The 17,990-nt window shown below is 28.0% G+C and overlaps 1 protein-coding gene across 13 annotated transcripts in view; it reads left to right on the top strand.

Moving 5' to 3' along the window:
- LOC119601557 overlaps positions 1-17,990 on the top strand; it is a 47,686-nt gene that overhangs the window by 2,148 nt on the left and 27,548 nt on the right. For 2 of the 13 annotated variants that reach the window (XM_037952569.1, XM_037952560.1), the window contains exon 2: positions 4,976-5,303. The exons of 4 other annotated variants lie outside the window; for them this stretch is intronic. The gene's annotated coding sequence lies outside the window, so the exon portion shown is untranslated. Of the gene's footprint in view, positions 1-4,107; positions 4,411-4,964; positions 5,304-17,990 lie in introns of those variants that run through there. 7 more of the 13 variants (XM_037952566.1, XM_037952565.1, XM_037952564.1 and 4 more) reach the window with 6 other exon arrangements.

Below are 17,990 nucleotides of genomic sequence, written 5' to 3'. Positions count from 1 at the left end.
GTACTGAGAGTTGAGCAAAATTCTCAAAAACCTATAGATTTTAATTTTTATAGTTTTCTGGATTTATGTAAATTACATTAGATTGAGGAATAACTTTTAAAAAATAAAGTTCTTATTTTACTCGACAATAAATTGATTTTCTTTAAAAGGGATAATATAAACCGAATTTCATCCCCAGACTGCTATTTTAACCAAGGTTGAGTTTCAACCGTCTTGTCTATACCCGAGCAAAATTACGTACATCAATACCCAACATACCCGGGTATGTCATACAATTTATATGGCTATTTCATCTTTTTATACATTTCTAGTGTATAATTCAGACAATTATTAAAACTAATTTAATAAAACGTCTGTAAATATAAATTAAATAGTTTTTGATCATAAACCATTAAATTTTAGCAATTTCTTTTAAAGTTTTCTTATTGCTTTCCTATTAACAAAAATATCATATGCAAAATAAACCTAAAGAAAAACGCCTTCATAACGTATAATGTACATTATGCAGAATTAGACTTTGTAAAATTTTGACTTCAAGAAGCTATTACTCGGTGACCGGGAAAGATAATTGAACAAAACTTTTTATATATTATTTATTAAGGTGTATAAAATCGATTAGCATTAATGAAATTATTTTTGCTGACGTAAGTAGGGAAGTTTTTTGCAAAAAAAGATTGCTAAGTCATGGTCAAAAATTAAAATTTTAAAATTTAAACTTAAATATTTTTGTTTATATGAGAATAAAATTATTATAATCAGCATAATTTTACTTTACTAAGTCATATATATCTAACTAATTTTTGGAAAATGTATAGAAAACATCAAGCCGATACGATATATAGATCTCGAGATATATCACTTCAAAAATGAAAAACATACCCGGGTATGTGGGTATTGACATAACGGTTAAAGTCATTGGGGCATCCAATAATGCATGACACTCATTAAATGTAGTAGATAGATTTTGTTCAACATAAAATTTGTTTATGCCAAATTTCACAGTTATACTGGTATTTTTAAGCCAGTATTAAACATAAAACTTATTTTCTTAATGGACTTTATATGAGGTATGATCAATTATGGATCAATAAAGGGATTTTAGTTCTTTAAAAATTTTGTATATACCGAATTTCGCAGCAATATTGGCATGTTAAAGACATTTGTGAGCATTAAAGTAATTTTCAAAAATTTAACTTACAAATATGGGAACTAGGAACAAATGTGGCCCGACCAAAACTAACTTGTTCAAAATTTCATCACTAATCAACATATATATTTATATTTGTGTAAACTGTTTTCCGAGGGCTTGAGAAATATTTGTCCATAGGACACAACGCACCATTAAAATTCATTTTAAAATAGGAAACTTTTCGAAAGCATGTCTGATATAATTATTGATGATATATATTCCGAAGATATCTAAATTCTTCAGAAAATTGATTTCATGGCTTAATAAACTCTGCTATCTATCTATAGAGATCCAAAATATATATATATACCTTATAGTGTCATAAAATTATAAATGGAATGACAAGTTAATATACATATCGTCACCTAAAACGCAAACGGCTCTATCTAACTTTTTTAAATTTTACAAGAGAAGCAAAAAACTATTTAAAGTGAAGAGTTTGTTTCTTTCAAAGCGATTTATTTGTAGTTAGTTGTTTATCATTTGTCAAGATAGTCGACAATGGTGTATATAAAAATGGATAAAGTGGACTTTTTACCTTCAATATTTAAATTTTGTTTTTTTGTCAATAAAATTGATAATTTTGGTCGGAGAAGCCCAATTTTTGGTGTGGGCATTTGTTTTGATGCAATACATTAGACTCAACAACAGAATCGATTTTGGATTTTTGGATAGTTAGGGCCTTTTTCGTTTTATGTATATAAAATCAATTCCGATTTTACCCGATTAACCGAATCATTTGATACTAACAAAAAATAGAATAATTAAATGCCCAATTTCTACTGAATTTACAGTTTTTATGAAAAATTTGAGATATACATAAGTATCGATCCGAGAAGATCCGATTTTATGTTATTTATATAAAAATCGTATTTTAATAAAAAAATTAAGTTAAATTGAAAATTTCATATTTCAGATTTATTTAAGAATCTATGGAATTATAGGTTTTTCATATAAAATAATTTTTGTATAAACAATTTTCGCAGTTTTTTGCTTTTGATGGTAAATTCGAGTGAATAAAGATGTTCATTATTTTCTTAATTGAAATTTTCTTTTTGATGAAATGAAATTTTATATAAAAAAGTATAAATAATTTTGAAGTAAAAGGAGTGGCGTGCAATTTATCGTGGTTCCAAATGTTTTGTTAATCGATTAAGTATTTCTATCAATGTTTCTCTAAAAGAGGCGTGGCATACAATCAATGTCAGACCTATCGGTATACCAAATTTTTTGTAAATTGGTTAGTGGTTTATCCATGAAAAAACAACCAACAGTAAAATAAAATATTATTGTTTACACATATTTATTTCAAAATCCCAAAATAATGTACATATGTTAAAGAAAAGCAAAATTAAAAAAAAATTGACTTCATCCCGTTCTATTTTTTTTGCGACTTACTTTACAAAAGTACACAACATCATGAAAAAAAACTAATTATATTAGGGGAATAACTAAAATTCGTAGGTACTGACTGATATTCTAAGAGTTAATAAAAAACAATTTTTAAAGCTACATTATTTTTTTCCTTAGATTGTTCCAGTGTGTTTCGGCACAATTTAGATGCACTTATTGTGTCGACGTAATTTCCAAAGTCAGCTTGTGGTACAATCGAAACCAAATTAGACCCCTTTTATTTATTTCTTTATTTCGTGAATACACTGTAGATTATAGTATACATAGTAGGGAGTTGATTAACTAAATTTTTATTATATTGCTGCCTTTTATCTTTTAAAATATTGTTTTTTCAATTAAATAAACCGGATTCTTTTCTATGCAAATCTAGCCCTCAAAAGTTCCATATATAAATCAGCGACATCTTCTAGATTTTTGAAGCATTATGTAACGGAAACATAATCATCAGCCAGTGCTCTTCAAACAAAATCAAATTTAATGTTGCCATACCATAAATATCATTAATCCGTTTGTAATTTTCATAATTTTATCACTATACATACTGGTATTTTAGACCCATTTATTAAAGTTAAATTCTTTTTTTTTGTAAATTTTGGCTCTGATTGAACAACTACTAAACTTTTTTACAAAAATTAGAAACTACTTGCAACTTTTTTATAATTTGGTATTAAATAACTATAAAATACACAAAAAGACACCATCACATATAAATTTCGTATATTTTCTTTAAAGATAAAAGCTGGTTAAGGGTTAATATTGCCAAAAAGTGTAAAAGGTTGTACACCCTAATGAGTGTATGTATAAATAGGTATGAATGTATATTTGTACATACATATGTATTTATACACATATTTCTATACAATTATCTGTTGGTTTTATTCGCAAATGTGAAGTTGGGGGGAGTGCGGGTTATCAATCTGAGTGAGAGTAATTACAACATTAAAATATAAAATACTCTCATATATTACAACAATAGTTTTGCCTCTCTACTATGTATTAACCCTTTGCTAGTTACTGCCCTGCCCGAACATTTGCTCTTCAAAACAGAAACAAATTGCTGAACATGGTTGCCAAATGTATACCATAATAATTATATTGCTAAAGCTGTATGGCCACACGTAAAAATTTGTGTATGCGTTGTTTATGCTTCTTCTGCTTTAATGATTGCTGGTATATATTACTAACCCATAAATAAATTTTGATCAAAATTTTGACGTGTGGCCATACAGCTTAATACAAACGTACTATGTACATAAATAGTAGTATGGAACATTTTTAATGACCCTAAAATCCATATTTATTATAACTGAATTGTATTATTTTGTGAATCAATTGTACTATATTAACCATTTACAATGGCCAATACAATATAAACGAACTAATAAAAATCTAAATCTATAGGTATTTTTGAAATGGATTAAGATTCTTTCACGAGAACGACTATTGGCAACACTAAACATAAATGAAAACGCTTTTGTTATTGAAAGCTACATTACAAAAATATTCAGTTAGTATTCTCTTGAGTATCGGCCTGTGCAGTCGTGTGTTTTAAACGTGAAGACGATGAAGTATAAATAAAAGTGTTTATTTCAGTTAAAAATTTAAGAAAAAATAAAAAAAAAGCACGACACTCCTTTATATTTTTATTAACTGTGTGAGACGAGTTGATTGCAAACACCTCCGAATTTATAAAAGTTGAATATTTCATCATAACAGTGTATCCGAACAGTTGTTTTGTTTGTAAACAATCTAATGTTATTCATTTCATTTGAATATAAAAAATAGACGGTAATTTTAATTGAATTAAAGTAAGTGGTGAACATCAACGAAAGCGTTAATTTTACGTTCTTAACGCCAACTAGTTGCTTCTTCAGTTGTATCTACATATATACATACATTTGTATGTATGTACTTCTGATGGATGTATCTATCACACACGTGTAAACTTAATATGCATAGAGAGTGTGATTTTGTACTCGTATATATGTATGTATGTATGAATGTATGTATGCATATATGTATGTATAAATAAACATACATTTGTATGTACACTAAGGGAAACTAAAGGAAACGGTTTCCCCACAAAAAAGCAAATAATAAAAATAATAATCGAATAAAGTGTTTGTTATTAATTTAGACAAAGTGGAAATGTGTTAGAGTTTAAGCTATTACTTTATATTTTTACGAGTACTTATTGTTGTAGTGTGTGTGATAATGAGAGAATGTGAGGAATATAGTATACATATATAAAATTATGCGTACTTGTATAAATGTAATTGTTGGTTTTCTTGTGTAGTGATTTTCATTTAATACCATACCAAAGTAAATATTATATTACATAAATAAAATAAAAAAATATTTGTACAAATATAGGAATTTATAATTACACATATTTTACTCGTATTCGAATTATTTTTACCTTGTGTACCATATGTGGCATGTTTGTTAAAGAATCATTAGCAATTGCTGTGAAAGTACCACGCCCACACCTCGATTTAATGTTAAAATACCGAAAGTGCTTAAACGAAGTGCGATAAACGATAACAAAGGAAAGAACATATTACCACGACAAAAAATAACAAAAATATAAATAACAACAAACCGAATAAACGCCATTAAGACAACACAACAACGTAAACAATTCACGTTGTTGCTACTAATTCCGCTGTTTTGCTGCGCTTGAGCTGTGTGATTGTTAAAAGTAAGTACGAAAATAATAAAAATATGAATGATGGTTATGTACATAAAGATTCGCTTAAATAGTTTTCCGAAAAAAATAGTGGAATTTAAATCTATATGGACATTATATAGAATGTGACCTAAAAATAAAACGTTAGTATAAGCGGATGTTCATAATAACAGTTTTTTCATTGTGTCAAAAACTTATTTGAGTTTTATTCTTTCGTGAAATATTTAAACTTTGTTTCCTGAGTTAGATATGCTCCTTAAGAGGCAAATGAGCAATATGGACCATAATCAAGTTAGTTATTTTAAGACGAACCAATATATAAACTTAATTTTTTAAGGATCGGTTCTACGCCGTCTAATTTAATTAACTATTTACATAATTTTAATTTACATAATGATGTCATTCTTAAGAATTCATACACATATTTAGAAATACATATGTATATATGTACATTAGGGTATTGCTTTTTGCAATTTTTACGAATATCAAAAATACCATAGCATGACTTTGTAGAGCTTGAACATTAGGATGTCCCGTGGACAACTTTTTTGGAGCAATACCTCTCAAACGATGCGTATTAATGTACTAAATACGAGAAAAATAAAAAATATATTTTTTGAAAAGGCACTCAGTTCCCTACCAGGGATTGAAAATCTTGATATCAGTACAATGTGCTCAAAAAATATTTTCTGCAATCTTTTCGAAATGGATCTCAAAAATTCCATCATTTTGAAAACATAATTAAAATTTTTGTTACAATATTCCTGGTCCGCAAAACGACTTTTATTGTACTATTATGAGGGGTATATAAATTTCAAATTAATCTAAAAAAATTCTAGAATGGACCAAACCAAATGCCAAACAATTTTTTTAATAATTCTCTGTATAAACTAAGAAGTACGACAATTTTGGCACCTATTTCGAAAAAGGCGAAAATAATATGCCTCTCCAACCAACTTAAAATCATTTTATGGACCAAAATACTCTACAAAAAATTTTAAAATTATTTTTCCCTTAATCAGCTCAAAATTACTGAATTTTTGAGACCCATTTCAAAATAATCGAAAATACTTTATTTTTCACAAATTATACTGAGGTCAGAATTTTCAATCGCTGGTAGGGAACTGAGGACCATTCGAAAAAAATATTTTTTTTTCTGGTGTTCAGTGCATTAATACGCATCGATTGAGTGGTATTCCTACATGAAATACTTAAAAAGGCTATTCCTCGGGACACTCTATTGAACATACATGTTACGGAATATGATATTATTAAGATAAGTTTTACATAATCATAATTGCCGACAATAAATTTTATAAGGATCGGCACAATTTTTTCTCTCTCGCCCATACAACCGGACCGTACGATTTGTGACTTTTAGCTCATAACTACGTCAAATATAACACTGTCTTTCCAAAAATCGGCACTACTAAGTTTTATATAAGCATAAATAACATTTTCGTAATGATCGGGCCTCATTTGACCCTAGCCGCCATACAAAGTCCCCTTCAGAAAATTATTTTATGTGTACTATTCACTAATAAACACTAGTATCACGATGAAGTTCGGCAAAAATAACTTTTGAATAAACATAAATGCCACCAATAAATTTTATAAGGATTGGCCCAATTTTTGCCCTAGCCCCCATATAAACGGACCTTCCGATTTGTGACTCTTAGCTCATTACTACGTCAAATATACATAATACTATCTTTCCAAAAATCGACACAACTAAGTTTTATAGAAGTATTAATAATACTACCGATTTTCCAAATGATCGGTCCTCATTTGACCCTAGCCGTCATATAAATTCCTAGCCGCCATATAAATTTTTGCCCTAGACCACATATATGTAAATCCTATTTCAAAAAGCCAATTATTATACCCTACATTACTATAGTGTAGAGGGTATTATGAGTTTCTGCTGATATTTATAACACTCAAAAATATTTGTTTAACATCCAACTTAAACTATACCAGCCGGTTCAGAATCACCTTTTGATTAAGCTTTGTGTCCCTGTAAACCTTGTGCGCACGCCCTAAGTTGCAATATTCAGAATAATTAGATAAAATTTGGCACATATTCTTCTCTAGATCCAATGACAAATGCTGTTGAAAATGGTTGAAATCGTTCAATTATTTAACCTAGCCTCCACGGTAAATGGCTTTTAAGCTTATAATTACATTAAGCTATGTTGTATACAGGCCTTGATGGCGTTGCTGAATTTCATAATAATTGAGCCTCATTAAGCTTAGCTCTCATACAAATCTATTCACCAGTCATACAAATCTAGTCCTCAGTTTCCTATCTTCGATTAAAAAACTTGATCTCAATACAATATGTTAAAAATTTTTTTTCTGCAATCTTTTCGAATTGGGTGTCAAAAATTCCGTAATTTTGAGCTTGTTGTAAAAAAAATAATAAAAATTTTTTTAACAATCTTTTCGAATTGGGTGTCAAAAATTGCGTATATACATATGTTTATAAATATTTTAAGTTAAAATTAAATATCTACTTAAATGTAGACAACAAAATAATTGTTTACAATTATTATTGATTTTTTCCTCGACATCGCTCCAAATGAGAACAATAGAATCCTTTCCTTTGTGGATACTCCAGTTAAGAATGTCATATCACATATCTCTCTTTTATTTACATGCAACGTAAAAAATGAAGAATTGTAAATGAATATGTACTTAGTATTAAAAGGTATCATTACAAATCAGATACAAAGGATATCTACATATGAACGTAAAATAGAAACTGGAAAACTTGAGATTTTCGTTATCCAATTTTTTTTTATTACAAAATAAATGCTGATGAAAACGCGAAAAGTCACGTTTTACCAATATGAACAGTTTTTAAGCACAAAATTATAAAAAGACAATAAATAAACTTTTTATGATATACATACATACATGCATATATATGTATGTATGTATGTGTATTGAACCTATCTCAACAACAATGCTGACAACACCAGCGAACAACCTTTTTTTACTTAATAAAGAAAACAACCAGATGTCATGATATGTTATCGCAAATGTAAAAGAACAGCACAGTGTTCTTAATAACCTATCGCCTTTTCTCAAACACTCCATAACCACCCCAACCAACCACCACTTCTAAACAAAAACATAGGCATAAACAAGTTTTAGCCAAAGAAAATAAACATTATTTATTTGTTTCAAATGCAAAGATATTACATACTCTCAAATATTATTGAAGACTCATTTTTCTTTTATTTACAGTATTGGTATTTTATTTAGTGCATATTTAGCATATTTAAACAATCTAGAACATTCAATGAAATGTTATTCTGAAATATGAAAATATGTATGTATAGATATATATGCACATGCAAACATTTTCCTTCACTATTTAAATGCTCCCCACTGTTGGTTTATTGATCTATGTTGTTGATATCTGTTCATACGTACTTACTATGTATGTCTATTGTGTAGGTATAGCTGTATGAGAAACAGCAACAAAATTAAACCCGAAAAAGCCCAATTTTCCAGCCTCATATCTATTTTTGTAAATCCACTACTGAACCAAACAAAATAAATTGATTTTTTTACAAATGTTTAAAAAAGCAATACTTCTCTTGGAAAAAAAACAAAACAAGATATTATAGTCGGGCGAGGCCGACAATATAATACCCTACACCTTTTACAAAAAAATGTGATTTAGTTTTCATAATAAAGCATTTAAATTGAATTGTACCTTGCCTCAGATATACTTAAGCCATTTATTGTTGAATAAAATTGTAGACATTTAAGTCAAATTTTGAAGGGGGCTATGGTCAAATGAGACCCTATAATTATAAAATTTATGAGGGTCATCAAGACTAGTATAGAAATTGGTTTGCTGTTTTTTACCGAGATACGTGTATATGAAACATAATTATGAACTTAAAACCCTATTCGCAAGGTTCAGTTGTATGGGGGCTAGGTGAAATAATGGGCCGATCTTAACCACTTTCAATAGGCATCGTCTCCGGTACCATAGAAGATCATGTGCTAAATTTCATTGAATTATCTTCAAAATTGCGATCTGTATTTTGATTACAAGAATTACATGGACGGACAGACGGACGGACATGGCTAATCAACTCAGAAAATGATTCTAAGCCGATTGGTATACTTCAATGTGGGTATAGGACTAATATTATTTTGCGTTACAAACATCAGCACAAAGCCAATATACCCTCCCGCTAAAGTGGTGTAGGGTATAAACATACGTATGTGATGAGAAAAAAGAGCAACCTTCATTAAAGGCGCCCTTAAAAAATATATAAACTTTAGATGAGTCTCATTTCGTTAGTTAGTACAACTAGTGATCAAATTTAGTCAAATTGAATAACGTAAATCCGTGCCAGAAATCGATTAAACGTAGCAAAATCGGATAATTCTTTTGACATCAAATTATCCGAAATAGATTAATCCTATATTCTAGAGAAAATTGCATGCAAAAGTGATGTACACAATCATGCAAATAAATATTGAATTATCTATATAATTGTTATTAAGCAAATCTAATTTTAAGGGCACGTTTAATGTTCATGCTACTGGAAAAGATTATTTGAAAATACATACATGGGTATGTATAGATTCATATTTCAAAATCGACACTACAAAAATTTTTTTGTATTTTTATGTATTCACAGTTATGGACAAAATATTTATAAAAACACAAATTTGTACATGTATTTTTAAAACAATACCCACTTTAACAACGGTCCACTTTAATCGTAAGACAATTTTAATTTATTTTGTTCCTAATTATTTGGATAATTTTTTATGTAAACCTATAATATAACAATAACCTCAAAATTTCGGAATTTTGACACGCAATTCGAAAAGATGGCAGACATTTTTCTTGTATATATTGTACTGAGATCAAGATTTTCAATCACAGGTTGGGAACTGAGGACCTTTTCAAAAAAATCGTTTCTTATTATTCTCCTATTTACTACATTGATACACATCGCTTTAGAGGTATTCCCCCTAAAAAATGGTCCACGGGACACCCTAATGTATATGCATATATTTTCAAAATATATATAAAAAATCAAAATATGTGAGTTGGTCTAATGCCCTGTATGTAAAGATAAAATAAAGTCAGTTATGAGCGTTAACGTAATTTTCTGGAAGGGAACTTATATAGGGGGTAGGTCAATTATGGGCCATTCATAGAACTTTTGAGAGTTATTTCAGTCAATACAAAATTTGTTATTGTAGAATTTCATCGACATGTTTGCATTTTTAAACCAGATATCAGCTTTAAAGTCAATTTTTGAAGGTGACCTTTTATGGGAGGTTGGATCAGTTATGATCCGATCGCCATAAAAGTTTCATATTAATAAAACTTGTTTCTATCGAATTTCATCACTAATGGTATTTTTAAGTCAGTTATGACTGTTTAAACGGGGAAGAAATCGCGAACCGATTTGTATTTGTGGAAAATGTCACCCTTTTAGCTCTTTTTATTCGGACCCTATCGCATTTCCAACAGACGGACAGACAAACGGATGGACAGCATAAACACTAGACTAATAACCTTTTTTCCCAGAATCCATTGTTGGCAGAATTTGAGAATGAGGTAATTTTTAACGATGGTCAATATTTTGAATAAATTTAGATTATACAAATGCTTTACAATAACTGTCCAAAATTTGAAAAAAAAAAATCCGCAGCTGCAGCTATTTTTATTATTCGAGTGACCGATTAAAGTCCTATGTCGACAGCATGACGTTGGTGTTCCAATGCTAAATCAATTTCGAAATAAAATCTTACATCATTAATGGAAGTTTTTTAGCAATTTATTGAATTATAAAATTACTTTTTAGTATTCCAGTTTAAAAATATATGTATTTTTTAATAACACAGTGATACACCAAAAAAATGCAGGAGTTCTCATGTACCAATTCCATTTCGTTTTTCCTATCATAAGTAGTAGTAGTGGTAGTTTTCAACCGATTTTCTAATTTTGTTTTAAAGATACCAGTGTTTTCTTTGAACCAAAAGTAAAAAAGTAAAAAAACATACACTTTTTTCAGAATTTTCATATTTATCATACTCTACGTTGATCATGAAGCAATAACTTCAACTTTTATTACCTTTGAAAAAAAAAAAACGCTGAGGAAGGTTTCCGAAACTGGATGAGTTATGCTATGTCCTCGATTGTTTTTTGTTTTTTCCAAACAAACTTATTTTTGTATAAAATGTTTATAAAATTTTTTAACTTGTTTAAAAAAAATATAAAAATGTTTGTGTGGAAAAAACTGGCCATAAACATATTTACAAAACTTAGCACAACTCATTACTTTTTTCACCGATTTTTTCTGATATTCCACAACACTAGTATCATTAAGACAAAACATCATATTTGATTTGTTGAAAATTAAGCTCTCTGCATTTTATTTTTCTTCATTTCTATATCACAGCGTAATTGATATTTCTACAAAAATCGACCCAGAAATTTTTTCCACGATTATTCGAATGATAACCCAGTATGAATTTTAGCTTTTACATTGTTTATAATTTTTGGACTGCAGTTACTGTCATAGTTTCAATCAATAAGATGATTTGGTTTTACCAAAATCATTCATCAAATTCAACTTTTAATTTTACTAAAAGCTTCAGTACAACAATATTTCACTGACATTAAAATAGAAACAAGAATGTTAAAGTATGTGTGATGAAACGTATATTTAGATATTGACATTTCTAAAAATATTTATGTACATATGTACATGAATACATATGAATGTATTCCAAAAAAGGGAGAAATTAATATATGTCTATATATACATAGAAAGTAAATTTAAAAAAACTAAACTTAAATATTTACTACGATGTGAGTGAGATCTCCAAGTGCTGCACTAAATCAAAACCAAGAGCATTTGGTTTGCCGAAACAAAATTCAGATATTTTTACTACGTTCATATGTATATACATATGTATGTATGTAGTAGGGTGATCGACTCGATTTTTCAACCGGTTTTTTCTGCTTTACCAGTGTCGGTTTTTTCTTAATGTTGATTTTTCGAATATCGAATAACCCGGTTTTTTCACTTTTTAAAACCCGGTTTCGAATACTTTTATTTGCTTTGTATTCAAAGATTATTTAAATGAAATTTTTAAGTAAATAATAATACAGCTAAATTTTAAAATTATATGAGTCGAGGAACTAGCGTATATTTTTCTAAAGCTCCTTTGGTTAAACTTTTTTGATTTTCCTAATTAATTAAAAAAATTTATTTGTAAAATTGATAACTGTTTGATAAATTTTTATCAATCTTAAGATTATATTCAATTTACAATAATTAATTTACGGCTGAAATTTTATGGAAGTGTTGTCCTAAACAGGGCTTTTGAAATAAGCTAGGATTACATAGTACCTTATGTTTAACAGAAGTGTCCCACTTTTTTCCTAATTTTTCAAATTTAAACATAAACATTAAGTTTTTCAAATTAAAATATTTTTTTATTTATAATGAAAAACCGGTTAACCGGTTTTTTCTGAATTTGAAAAATATCAACCGGTTTTTTTTAAATGTCAACTATTCGAACTATTCGAAAACCGGTTTTTGGAAAATGTCGAATAATCGATCACCCTAGTATGTAGTGAGTTTGATACAAATATATACAAAGATGTGTATATTCATTTACACATCCAAAAGAATGGACGAACGAATAATGTCTGTCTGACAGACCATCTGTTGTTTTAGCTTTTAGTCACATCACGTGCCAAAGACAACAAAGTTAATGTTGTGAACGAATTTGAGCGCACTACAAAAATTAGTAAATACATACATAGTGTGACAAATTTTTCAAATATGTATATTAAAGATATACTTCTTCTACATTTACACTAAATTTATTCTTAAACAGTATTAGTATGATTAGTATAGATAAATAAGGAATATAAATTTTTTGCCGAAATAATAATGCGTAGTGTACAAACAATTCTATATTAAGGCCAAATGAATTTTTGATGAAAATAAAGTAGAGGTTTAAAAATGTATTGAACCACTAGGTGATGATATAATTTTGGTTATACCCTTAATATACACAAATATATGTATATAAATACATACTTACATACATATGTATGTATATTTAGTATGTATAAAACATATCTGTATGTATATTATACATACATATCTCTTTATTTTTTCCGCTCAAAAAGTGTGGGTAGTAAGATTTACGTAGTACGAAGTGCTTATATCAACCAATTGGTAGAGTTGCCGAAGAAATTCACTTGATCTTGATCTTTAAATACTATGTGAAAAAACGAGTATTCTGTAAAAAACTATAACCGTTTACGTATTTCTACAAGTTTGTTTACGAAGCTGTAATTCTGTAATTTTTTGCAAAATGCAGTAAATTAATATAAATATTTATAAATGATTAAATATTACTACAATGTAAATGAAATACCTTTACTTTTTTAAGTATTTCAACTTGTATTCACAATAAAGATCAGATCATGTGGTCAAGAGAGTGATTATGATATATAGAGTATAACAAATATTAGCATCTAACCAAAGCTAATGACTGAAAGATAAGCTGTTACAAAATCTAATTTAGGTCGGACAAAAATTACAGTATAAAAATATACATATAAACTCATAGCTTGCACAATCAAAACCTTACTTTGCGTTTCCTCATTTTTCGACTAGTTTTCCTGGAGGAAATAAAAAAATTGGTTTAATTCTGGTGTAATGAAATTGGCTGAATTCTGTGTATACTGATAAATAAGGCAAACCTTTTGTGGCTGAAATGTAATCCCAGACTTCATAATTTAATATGGTATTAAAGATGTTAAAAAACATTAGTGGTAGAATATTTCCATATAAAAGATAAAATAACTACGTGTTTTAGATTTTATTCAGAATAATACAATTAAAACCATCTTAAGTGTTATTTATGATGAAACATCTTCAAGGCGTCTTAACTACATAAACTTATTAGAAGTGTTGGTGTAGACGTAGGCGTTTTTGTCGCTGAGGCCAAAAGAATATACATAAATACACATGAATTCATACATAATGTTTATACCATAAATGTGTGTACATTTTAAATTTGAAATTAACAAAATGTGTTCTCTTATTTAATTAGTATTTATTTCGCATCTCGTAGATTTTTTAATGAAATAAAACAAATAATATTATTTCCTTTAGCCTTCAACCTATTTCAAGCTAAACTATCTACTTAGTATCTTAGTCGAATTATTTATATCAGTCAGTTATTCTATCAATGAGACAACGACCGACGACTTCCACCTGCATATACAAACATACATACATACATATGTATGTATGTACATATGTATGTATATACATACATACATATTGAAATAAAAACGACATCATCATCGCAAAATCATAAAAGGGTGCTGTTGATGATAACAACAACAAAGTCATTTTAATTTTGATATTACTTGAGAGTGCTTTCCATCATGAAGTGTATGTAGTACACAAGGGTACATACGAATTTAGCATAATATTCTAGAGTACTCGTAATCATTTCATTTTCTTTTTCCTCAACGACAGCAGCCACAATTAATAAAAACAAAAACCGAAAACTCACACTTTTGTCATGCACAGAAAACCTAAAGCATAAAGTTTAACTAAAAAGTAAAAAAAATGCACAAAAGAATTGTCCTATAGACTTCTTGAGATATACACTAGAATCTCCCTTAGCTACCGACACTGTGTCAATTCAGTCCGCCAGTTGGTTGTACATACATAAGTATTTTTGTATGCGAGCGAGTGTTGTGCGTCTGATGTTGATGCTGCTGTTTTGAACTTTGCAAGTGACTACATCACTGAAAATTGACACCGGAAGTTGCCTACATTTATGATGTATACGTTGTTAATGTTGTTTTGTTGCGAGTGAATCTTTTTCATACATATTTGGCTCACTATTGTTTATATTTTAAGTTAATGCTAAAGTTTTTTCCCAACAATTTGTCTTGGCTTCTTTTTGCATTGTTATTTAATTCTTTTTGTTTTCTTTCTTACAAATCAAATTAAAATTTGAATTCAAAATTTAAATCACAAAAATATATGTTGGTGAGTCTGTGAACATATAATAGAGCATATTTTTTTGTTATTGTTTTAGATTTATTCGTCATTACGCACACGCCACTCTCGATTACATAGTTTGAAATAAAGAATCACACAATATTACGTGCAGTCTTTTCTGTATTAATTTAAAATTTAATACATAATATGTAGTTAGCAGGTATTATCATATTTTACAATATTGCATGAATGTTGTATTTAAAAATTTTACTAGGAAAACATACTAAAGAAAAATTTCAAAAGATTTTGGTTTGCTTCAATTTCAAAAATTTACTTGTTTCTGTTTGTTTTCGGCAGTATTTGTAAATCGCTTAATTAGTTTCATATACATACATACATACATACATATATAACGAATAAAGAACATATGTTATATTTTATTTCCGATTAAGTAGAAATAATCTTTCTTTCCTTCGCTTTTATTTAAACTCCGCGTTTTAAAGTATTAATAAATGACAAAAAAGAGATTATTAATTAGTTCCAAATTTATTGACAGATAGTTAAAAAAGAACATGTATGTTTATTAAAAAGATAATACACTAGAGATGCCCGAAAATATTTCGTTTGGATAGGTCTTATTTTGTTTATTAGTGTCTAAAACGAAATTTTGACCGAAAACCGAACTTTTTAACAAATTTTTATTTATCATCATCATTTTTATTAAATCACCAAAGTGTTTTAAAAATGCTGAATACATACTAATAAATACATTAAACAAAATGTGTTTGCAGAAGTGCAAAAGGCGGAATAAACTATATACATCTTAACAGGAATTTAGCCCACTACATGCTACAAATTTGTTGATAAAAATACAAGGACCGAATTACCGCATACGTGGTCGAAAGAGTTTCATTGTCTTTAATACACAATCAAATTTGTTGTCAAAATGTATTGAACAATTTTCATTCATGTATTATGAAACCTATTTTTTTGGTTTATTTTCAATTTCAAATCGAATATGAAGAAAATTATAGTGAAAAATAAAAGAAAAAAAAATTTACGAATTAAAATCCAAAAGAAAACTATAAATTAATTGTGTATTTTGTAAAAAAAAAACGATTTCAAAAAATGTTTAAAAGCTCAATGCATTTCAAACTAATGTACATATTAATATACATATTAAGCAGTAATTATTTTTAAATTTAGTTTTGTTTAGTAAAATTTGGAATTTTATATAAAATTTTAATAAAAATTTAATAGCAATAACAATATCAAAGCTATTAATGGTAAAATAGTAATTTTTCACATAACTGATTTGGCCGGAACAACGGCGACGTGTAAGTAGTAGGGTTGTCATTCGAATAAAAATTATTCGAATAACTCTCACGTATACATAATTTTGATTTCACAGCTACAGTAAATGGTTGTTTCCAAAGAATTACATGCTAAAAAGAATAATATCCTGCGATATCCTACGAAAGCACTTTTTCCATTTTTCATCAAAAATGATCAACATACGTCAAAATAAAAAAAAAAACATACGTCAAAATAAAAAATATTAAAAAATTCATAAAAAGTCCAGCGGTCTAGTTTTGTGCGTGAAAGGGTTAATCGAAGAAAAAAATTGTGTTTCTTCAAACGAATAAAAGATAATTCGAATAAAATAGAATTAGAATAAAGAATAATTCGAACAATTTTTCCATTTTTCATCAAAAATGATGAACATACGTCAAAATAAAAAAAAACATTCGTCAAAATAAAAAATTCATAAAAAGTAAACCGGTTTAGTTTTGTGCGTGAAAGGGTTAATCGAAGAAAAAATTGTGTTTCTTCAAACGAATAAAAGATAATTCGAATAAAATAGAATTAGAATAATGAATAATTCGAAAAATTTTTGTCGATTATTCTAATAATATTTATTCGAATGTGGTATTTGGCAAGTTTTATTTATATTATATTAAATTATTCGAATAAAAACTTTTATTCGTTATTCGTTCGAATAATCGAATAATTTTTAAAATTTAATCGACTACTCGAATGAAAAAAATATTGTAAATTTTTATTAGAATAATTTTAAACACGAATAATTGACAACCCTAGTAAGTAGTAAACATTTTCTAAAGTCGATGAGGAATTAAAAATGTTACAAAAACTAAATTGTTTTAAGAAGTATGGCTTTGAAATAATGCCGTGGCAGAGTCAGCTGACAACTCTAATAACTCGTTTATGTTTATTTGTTCGTATTATTTCTTGTTTTATCGTTTCTTACTTTGTTTTGTTTGTTGTTTCTCATGGTAACCCACAACTCTATTGCAATTTATTGTAGATACCTTCACATGTATATATGTATCTATGTACATATGGGTATGTAGGCATCTACATATTTGTGTTAAGAAGCTAAATGGTGGTATCAAATCAAAACTAAGGTGATATTAAAAAAAAAACAAAGAAAATTAAAACAAATAAAAGAAGACTGAATTAAAACGGAATTTATTTCTTTTTTAACGTCTTTTTTACTTTTAGAAAAAACTATTGCATAATATGTATACTGTAGTACGTAAGTATATATTTTTTTTCGTACTCAGCCTAGATATCCACTAAACAATTTAAATTTGTTTAATTTATTTTTCCCCAAGACAACTAATATTTTAACGTACAAATG

The sequence above is a fragment of the Lucilia sericata genome, unplaced genomic scaffold (assembly GCF_015586225.1).
Source record: "Lucilia sericata isolate MDLA Ls3-8-SP2 unplaced genomic scaffold, ASM1558622v1 Contig000172F_arrow, whole genome shotgun sequence".
NCBI classification, from domain to species: Eukaryota; Metazoa; Arthropoda; class Insecta; order Diptera; family Calliphoridae; genus Lucilia; species Lucilia sericata.
This window is presented reverse-complemented; position numbering and strand designations above follow the sequence as displayed.